Below are 8,806 nucleotides of genomic sequence, written 5' to 3'. Positions count from 1 at the left end.
GCAATTTCAAATGAAGCTTAATGAAAATTTAAAAATAAAAGCCTCAATAATCCTCTCAGGTAAGTGATAATATTAGCTTTTATTATCTTTTTCCCTCGAGTTAGTTATAATATTAGATTAGAAGATAATAGAAGATAAAATATTAAAATGTTTTCTAAATTTTGCTAGGGCTTATGGTTTTTTGTCAGGGTCCTTGAGACCGACACTGGGTGTCTCACAAGTATAGAAACTCTGTCTCCAGCATACTGTCTGACAGAGAGCCAGCCCAGGTCCAGATAATTAATTACCATAGCAACGGAATCCTTTGTATGAAAGTTGAAAATTTTTGAGAAATAAACAATTACCGACTGTCTTTATTTTTTTTTATTTCGGACCGTGAGCGAGAACCACATGTGTGAAGCTTCTAGCATTGAGTTCAGTCATTGTACTGTTATAGTGAACTAGATCAGACATAGAAATATGGTGATGGATTTAGCAAGAGCTTCAGTAATTTGACATTGTTAATGAACCATGTAAGGTTTCTAAGTATTGCACATTTCTGCTCGTGAGTCATTTTCAGGTGTAAACTATAGCTAAAATGTTTGGTTTAAACTGCTGGGCATGGTTTGGCAGGCCCTGTAAAATTTCTGCAGGAATTGTCTAGTCTTAAATTAAATGTACTTTCTTAAATCAATTTTACATGGTAAGTGAAACAGACTTAGACACATTGCTGAACTGCTGGGCTTATCCACAGCATAGACATTATAGAGTTTTGCAACAACTTGATGGGGGATAAAAACTAAATAAATAAAGACATCTATCTTCAAGGTTTTGATGAAATGTGTGGTCACCTTTGTGAGAACAGGGCCAACCAAATGGATAATATTGGATCTGGAATACCGAGTGACCACATAACTGAGATTACAGGATTGCATACAAATATTTGAATGTTTTGATCGGTGCTTTATTTTTTTCTCCTGAAATCTTCCATCCTCCTTTTATTCTGCCCCAGCGACTTCATGTTTTTTTCCATCTCAGATTCTGTGAAAGCGCAGCTGGGTCATTCAAAGCATTACACTTGTTATTCTCATCTCTTCATGCTTCATGCTTAATGGCTTCATTATACTTCAGAGATTACACTTTTTTGGACAAGCTTCATTGTATTTCTCCCAGGCATCTTTTTTTTTTCTTTTTCTTTTTCTTTTTTGCCAAGCCTTTTCACTAGATAACCTTGGTATGTTAAATGGAGCAGCTACAACTCCTTCCCAGTACAGTGACAGCATCTTTTATTATCGCTTGTCTTCTGTCTTCAAAGATATCAGAGCAATATTCAAGAGCAGTTTAACCCTGGGATTAGGCTTCGCTGCTATGTACGCCACACTATTAGCATACTGCTGCAGAATGGGAATAAACTCTTAGACAGCTTTGTGTAACCTCATACAGTGTGATGTTTTCCAACAAGTTGTTCTTTCAACAGGACAAGCTATTGCAGGTTTATCACTAACAGGAATTATTGTTTAAGCTGGAGACAAAAGAGCTTCAAAGATGCAAGACATTTGATCAAATTTGGGCTACCAACAAAGGCTGTTTTCAAACTTTATAACTGTGGACTGTCAAATTGTCAGGAGCTAAGCAATCAGATCCATCCATCCATCCATCCATCCATCCATCCATCCATCCATCCATCCATCCATCCATCCATCCATCCATCCATCCATCCATCCATCCATCCATCCATCCATCCATCCATCCATCCATCCATCCATCCATCCATCCATCCATCCATCCATCCATCCATCCATCCATCCATCCATCCATCCATCCTGCAGTGAAAACAATTGAACTTTGTGCCAATAAAGATAATACAACAGCTCTCACTTCAGCGTACAATGATCAAGTAACCCCAAATGTACCCCCTACTTCTGCAACACACTCAATATACTTTGGAAGAATTTTTCATAAGTCTTATAGAGATCAACAAAACTAACCTATGACCCACTGAACAGTTCCAACATTTCCAAGAAGGTAACAATCTGGTCCAGTCCGGAAAGCACAAAAGCCATGCTCCTTCCCCAGAGGCCTATCACTTTTGTTTTTTTTATTTACTTCTGCAACATTTTAGCTCCTTATATGGCTCTGATTCCCAACTTCACCTGTCTGATTGCAGCAATTAAACTTTAAATTCTCCAAATATGACTTGGTTAAATTCTCCCAAAAGGAATTGTATAATTATCATTACTTAAGAAATGTTTAAAGATTTGCTCTGCCTCTCACACAGCCTTCGGAGCGAGAACAACGTCCGAGCCACCTGCTGTGAGACCCGCTGCGGGGTGGAGCTCATTGCTCACCAAGCTACAGTTGAATGATGGCTTTTTATTAATCCAACAGCACACAGACATTTGTGCCCTGCTGACTGCCCTCCTGGGTCCGACTGGGGATGTTTGATTGACACGAAGATGTAGTGTCACTTTTCACACTTTGACTTTCTACACAGCTTCAAAAGCACTTTGATGCTTACACACATATCATCTGAATATCATCTGAGTGTGCTCAGGTGTAGCTAATAGCCCAAATTTAAGACATGTGAAATATCATCCTCATTTATTAGCCTGCTAATGTGCTGGTCTGTGTATCTGCTTGCCAAAGAATGTCAAGGCAAGTGTGAAGTATTGCTTTTATACCTTACTGTTAACACGTTTTTTGTTTTTTTTCATTTTAATAAAATAATCTATAAACTGATTTAGTATTTTAATTAATGTCTTCATTATCAACTTAAAATAGCTTTAACTACAGTTTACATGTACATGGACAAATATTGAAAATGCTGACAATAAAATTGCTTTAAACAACCTGCCATGCTTTTTTTTTGCTACAAAACTAATGAAATGAAATGTAATGTAATAAAAACCACAACCAATATAAAATAAAAATCAATTAAAGATCCCAAATATTAAGCCTGTTCATTGTAATTTGTAACTCCACAAGTTTTTTTTTTGTTTTTTTTAAAAGGGGCATTTATATACCTTTTAAATTTGGTCATTCCAGTCACTGTGGTTCATTTCATTAACATGCATTTTTGTTGGCAAAAATATCCAAAAATCTGTGCCATTGCTCAAGGAGTTTAAAGCAGCTACAAAAAAAGTACAAGGGGACCTCTAAATACAAATATGTCTGAATATGGATTTTCCTAACACAAATTCTTAGGATGCCTCAAAACCACCACTTCCTACAGATAAAAAAAAATCAACAAGTAAGAAAAAATTAAACCCACATTTCAAGGACGTCTGTCATGTCAAACAGGAAACTCGGTTCACTGTTTTTATAATTCAGCGCTTCATCATTATATAATTTACAGTCCCTTATTATAATAACACAGACTGTGATGATATATGGTCAATGACTCTAATTTGCTGAAAATGACGTTGATTTGGATTGCTGTGCATGATGTGGTGGAGTTGGGCGGTTACACAGAAAAAAAGCACTGAAAAAAAATGAGAATAAAAACACATAGAAAAACTAAAAGCATCCTACTTGAGTGCAGTAGTTGTCCATTGCTCCACAACTTTGATACTGCACTGTAACATCTTCTGCGATGTCAGTGAAGTTGGCCGTTGTAATGCTATATCTTATGGCAAGAAATCATCCATCCATCTATTCCTGATTATCGTTGTAGGTTAGCATTTCTTGTTTCATCCTGTTTAAGAAATTTAGGCAAGTACACACAGTTTTTGACCCAATGCTTTGTTAGAACTATCCAACCTCTTGCCAAACAAGCTAAATATAACTTTTATATTTAAAAAAAAAAAAAAAAAAAACTTTTTTTTTTTCATCTGTGTGCAGAGCCTTGCACTGAAGAAAGGAAGGAAAATGTGTTACTCACTCCAGCTGAAAGTGGTAATTATGTTAAGGTTCACCGATGCATAAAGGGCAATTTACTTCAAGGTGTAATTCATCCAGGGCAACATTTTAAGCACAGAACATAGACCAGTAGTCTGCTAGACTAACCACTTACCTCAGGGTCTATACTTTATCATCAGATTATAAATCAAGAAGGATTTTTACATTTATGTCCATATTAATCAGTCTGTCCAGGATGTGAACAAGCAGAGTTCCTCTCCACATGAAATGTCATGATTTTTTATTTTATTTTTTTTTCCAGAACATACACTCAGGATCCCTTGTTATCGGCAATGTTGATGTGTCAAAATAAAAATCCATAAAGCTCTCTTTAAAGCGGACACATCCTTGTGATTGATTAGACGTGCAGCTGACAGATGCCCAGTGATTGTTTATCACGGTGGATCCTGGCGATGACCGGGTTTTTATTGCCGTCTGCACCCGGCAGTTTTTCAACATTGTGTCTCACTCCTCAGAGTCATCAGCAAGCAGATTCCCAGAGTCTGCACCCGTCAAAGTGAGCAGCTGTAGTTTGTGGCATATCATCTCCACTGTGTTTACCTGAGCCGCCTCCTCCTCCTCAGATTGTTTTCACTCGTAGGTACGTTGCAGAGACAGAGAAAGCAAAGATTTTTGTACCGGATGATTTTTTTTGGGGGGGGCGGGGTAATTATTCATTTGCATCCAGATGATCTTCCTCCTCAGTGAATTCCCTATGGGTTTGCAAGAACTCTTGCTGGAATACAAGCTGCCATTTGACATGTCGGGAACTGGCAAGCGCTGTCGAGATAGTGGCTTTGTGTGTGATTTTTGGTCATCATCAGAGTCAGTCGTTATTTTTTTTTTTAACATTGCCTCTGATATCTGGACACTGGACTGAAGATGCTCACCAGCTTTTCCTCCACTGAGATCACAGTGAGGTGTGAGGAGAAAGTGACTGACGACGGCCACGGATCGGACGACCGAACTGAACGGTTTTGCTGGTGACATCCGTCCACAAAGAGCACTCACATCGGAAAGAATCACTGTCACAGCAACCGGGCTTTGCTTTCACTCACTGCATTTCCTGCGACTTGTGAGAAATTGTACGCTTTCAGTGACCCGTGCTTTTTGCAGCGAAGCAAAAGCAAGGCACGGTCAAGCGCACAGAGAGAGCTCTGCCATTTTTTCCCTCTCCCACCCAGTTTATCACCTGGGTGAAGAACATTTCTGTTAATCAGCACAGCTAATTGGCTTTAACATTCCCCCTAAGATAAAGTAATTTCTACCGTACACGTTGTGATATTCTCACAAACCTGGCCAGGAGATAAAATAAAGTCCTTTGGTAGGAAACGGTTCTGCTTGCGTGAGCCGAGGACAAGAAAAAAGAAATACATTTCAACATGACATCAGCTGACTTATTATCAGCTGTGGTAAGTGGTAGGAAGTGTTGGCTGAATGGCACTTCTGCTGTTACATTCACCAAAGAGTGACTCAAACCATGTGAATTTATTAACACGAATGCATGAAAACATGATTTTTTTTTTTTTTTGCTCACACAGGCACATTAGCTGTGTGAATCACATGGACCCGGTGAGCTCCTGATAATGTCGTTTCTCCCCATGTCATTAATATTAAAAGGTCATTTCCACTACTTTTTATAGAGTTTTGTCTGTCGATGTGACAGATTCAATTTTCTCATTCGCCACAGGAAACCTAGGTTATTATTTTACAGGCCAAAGACGTCTTTACAACACAGAAACATGGCATTTCCACCCACTGGACTCACTCACATTTTGCAACTTCCTTTGATAATTTTATTTGATATTCCATCACAAATAGCAGAACTGGAGGGGGCAGAGAGAAAGCCTCTACGTCTTATTTCTGCAACACTAGTGTCAGTTTCTGCAAATTGATAGTTTTTTTTTTTTTTTTTGGCACAATAATGTTAAACTGCATGGCGATAGTAGAACCCATTTTTCAACCAGGTCTCCATGTTTTTGGTTATACTTGAGCTTTTTTTAAAAGATGACGCATGTAATTACATTTTCAAACTGAAACTATAAATTTGAACTAAAGAAAATCATGATTAGCAGAGCTAGTACTCTGCACTTCATAAACTATACTTTGTTGTTCTTTAAGCAATGATGTAGAATTCACTGTATCCAATGCCTTTGCCAGCGTTTTTATTTCATTTATTTTAAAACCTAACGGATGTCTTGCGCTCTATTGCTATGTTTTCCATTTCTCCATTTTTTACATAGTAGTTGCAAATAGATTTCGTTCTTGATGACGTTGTCAATGTCAGATTACATTCTTGGATTGCTATGCTCAAAACGAGCTAAAAAATGTATTTACTTTATTTTCTTTACATTCAAATATACTCATTTATATTTGTAATAAAAAAAGGTTTAAAATAAAACAAGAACATGTAAGAATCCCATGTCTTCCTATTCCCTTTACTTTCCTTGTTTTCCCATCTTTTATCTGTGTTCTAGCAACAGTTGGACCATATATGTTTATGCAAATCAAAAGCATGAAATACACTGAGGCTTTCAGATATGTTTGATTCAGGCACTTTAGAGGGTGCCTGATACTGTGACTCAGTACAGCTTTGAAATGCATTATGTTTCATTATGTGGCTGCCTCCACAGTCTTCACCTTCCCCTTTAGCTTGAATCCCACTTGGAAAGCTAGAAATTAGGGCACAGGCTCCCAAGACATTTTTGGAAGGAAGAAAAAAAAAATGCAAGGTTTCTAGAATAGTGCCATGTATTGTGGATGACAAGTGTTTCACTCTGGTTGGTGGTCTGCTGCTAATTGCATGTCAGTCAGTAAAAAAAAAAAGAAAAAAAGAAAGAAACAAAGAAAAGAAAAAAAAACACTTTTGTCTCCTTGGGGAATGAGAGAACAGACCTGGAAATGGAAGCGAAATGATAAACAGGAAGGAAAGGTCAGATAGAAAGAGTGGACACCATCTTTGTTTCCAGGAAAATTTGTGTGTTTTCTTCAGGAGGGACTTTTTTTAGTGCAACTAATCTGTGACCTCTAGACCACATTGAAACTTAATGCAACTCATATCAACTTGATAAGGAGCTCATCTTCTATAATCAAATCATACACTATTCAAGGTACATTAGTTGTCCAGGCACACTTAAAAGCCTCACTGAATTGATCTTTGTTCTGAAGCCAACAAGATGTTCTGCAAAGACAGGCTTTATCACCGGATCTGGCAGGTGGAACTCAAAGGACTTTCAGGGAGGAATAGAAACATCCTTTATCCCACAGTGAGAAAAGTCAAGGAATACAGGTTCACACAAAGTTAAAGATATAAAAATATATTTAAAAAAAAAACAAAGTTAAGAATAATATGCTATAGAGTAAGGACAAAATTATAGCATAAAATACTGTGAAGTTATCAAAACAAAGCATACTTTAATCTGAAAGGAATGCACAGCTGAGAAGGATTTTTTTTGTAAGGATGTTTTTCTTCAGTAGGAATGATTGATTAAAGCTGCCCAAATACAGGTCAAATTCATTTCCCCTTACACGTGAGTTTCCGTCAAGAAAAATAGATATTTTGCTTTGATTTTTTTTGCTTCTCCCTTTTCTGCTCGCTGTTTTTCCGTTTGCTATATTTCCGTTTGCTGTATTTATTTCTGTATTATTTGCTCATTGTATTTCTGCTGCATCGTTATGTTAATGAGGAGGGCTGCCTTCTATGCCCAACAGGAAAGAGAACGATCAGAGTGCAGATCGATTGTTAATGCCTACCTACTTGGCGCTTTCGGCCTCAGTTCAACAGTCCTCGGGAAACCTGACTGAAAAATTCACGGATACTCATTATCTTAAGGATACAATAAAATGTAAGGTTAATAACAGCATTTAAGTGTTAGATAGATGCTATTACTCATTGTCAATTCACCATTCTCTCACTCTGTATAAAATAAACGGCCTCCGATCGGAGAGTAAACCAGCTAGCAGCAGCTTTAGCCAGTTGGGGAAATATATACACTGCTGTCTGTCAGTGTTGTAACGTTAAAAGGTTCACTTTCTGTATTAACTTTAATAAAACAGTATTTACGTGTTAGCCGTTATTAATCATTGTCAATTTACCATTCTCCAACTGTATTCAAAGGAACCAGCCTCCGATCGGAGAGTAAACCAGCTAGCAGCAGCTTTAGCCACAGTTAGGAAACATACGAGTACACCGCTGCCTTTCAGTGCTGTGTTGTTAAAAGTTTTACTAAAATCACTTACATCTTCCAACATTGTTGTTTAGAAAATAATTTTAAATATTGATTTAAGCACCATCTGCCAAATAATTTACATATTCTGATGTGATTCATAATTTCTCCATTTGTTTTGTTGTCCATCTTTCTCAACTGTAGCCGACCTAACAACCCACCATATCTGGGATGGTCTTGTTCCTCTGTCCATGGCAGGTTCAGTCAATCAGCTGTGGGACATCTGCTGCCTAGTCAAACTATCATGGGCCTCTTGATTTAAAAGGAGACAAACCAGTACAGAGCCTCCCTGCTCCTGCAAGTCACACTTGGATGAACACTGACTACTGCTAGCAGCTGTTAGAAATGAAATCTTTGCATCTATTCTGTAGTAAATATCTATATGTATCTAATAAATGAATTGATGTTGTTAGAGTTCTGTAAAAAACTATTGTTAATAACTTCTCTTGAGTAATTCTACATATGTGCAACTTTTACATTTAAATTGCTTCTTTTTGTAAATTTTACATATCTGGCAACAAAGTATGTGGAGGAGAGGAAATGCTAAAATTAAAGCTGCCATTGTGGACCAAAGACATATTTCAACAGTAAGTACTCAGGGTTTACAACTTAAGAAGACATCCATGTAGGGTCCTTGGCGTGTGCCAGTCTGCAGTGAACTGGTGCCAGTCTGCAGTGAACTGGTGCCAGTCTGCAGTGAACTG

This window comes from Poecilia reticulata, chromosome 10 (genome assembly GCF_904066995.2).
Source record: "Poecilia reticulata chromosome 10, P_reticulata-male-v2, whole genome shotgun sequence".
Classification (NCBI taxonomy): domain Eukaryota; kingdom Metazoa; phylum Chordata; class Actinopteri; order Cyprinodontiformes; family Poeciliidae; genus Poecilia; species Poecilia reticulata.
The sequence above is the reverse complement of the archived record's forward strand: the minus strand, read 5'-3'. Positions refer to the sequence as shown.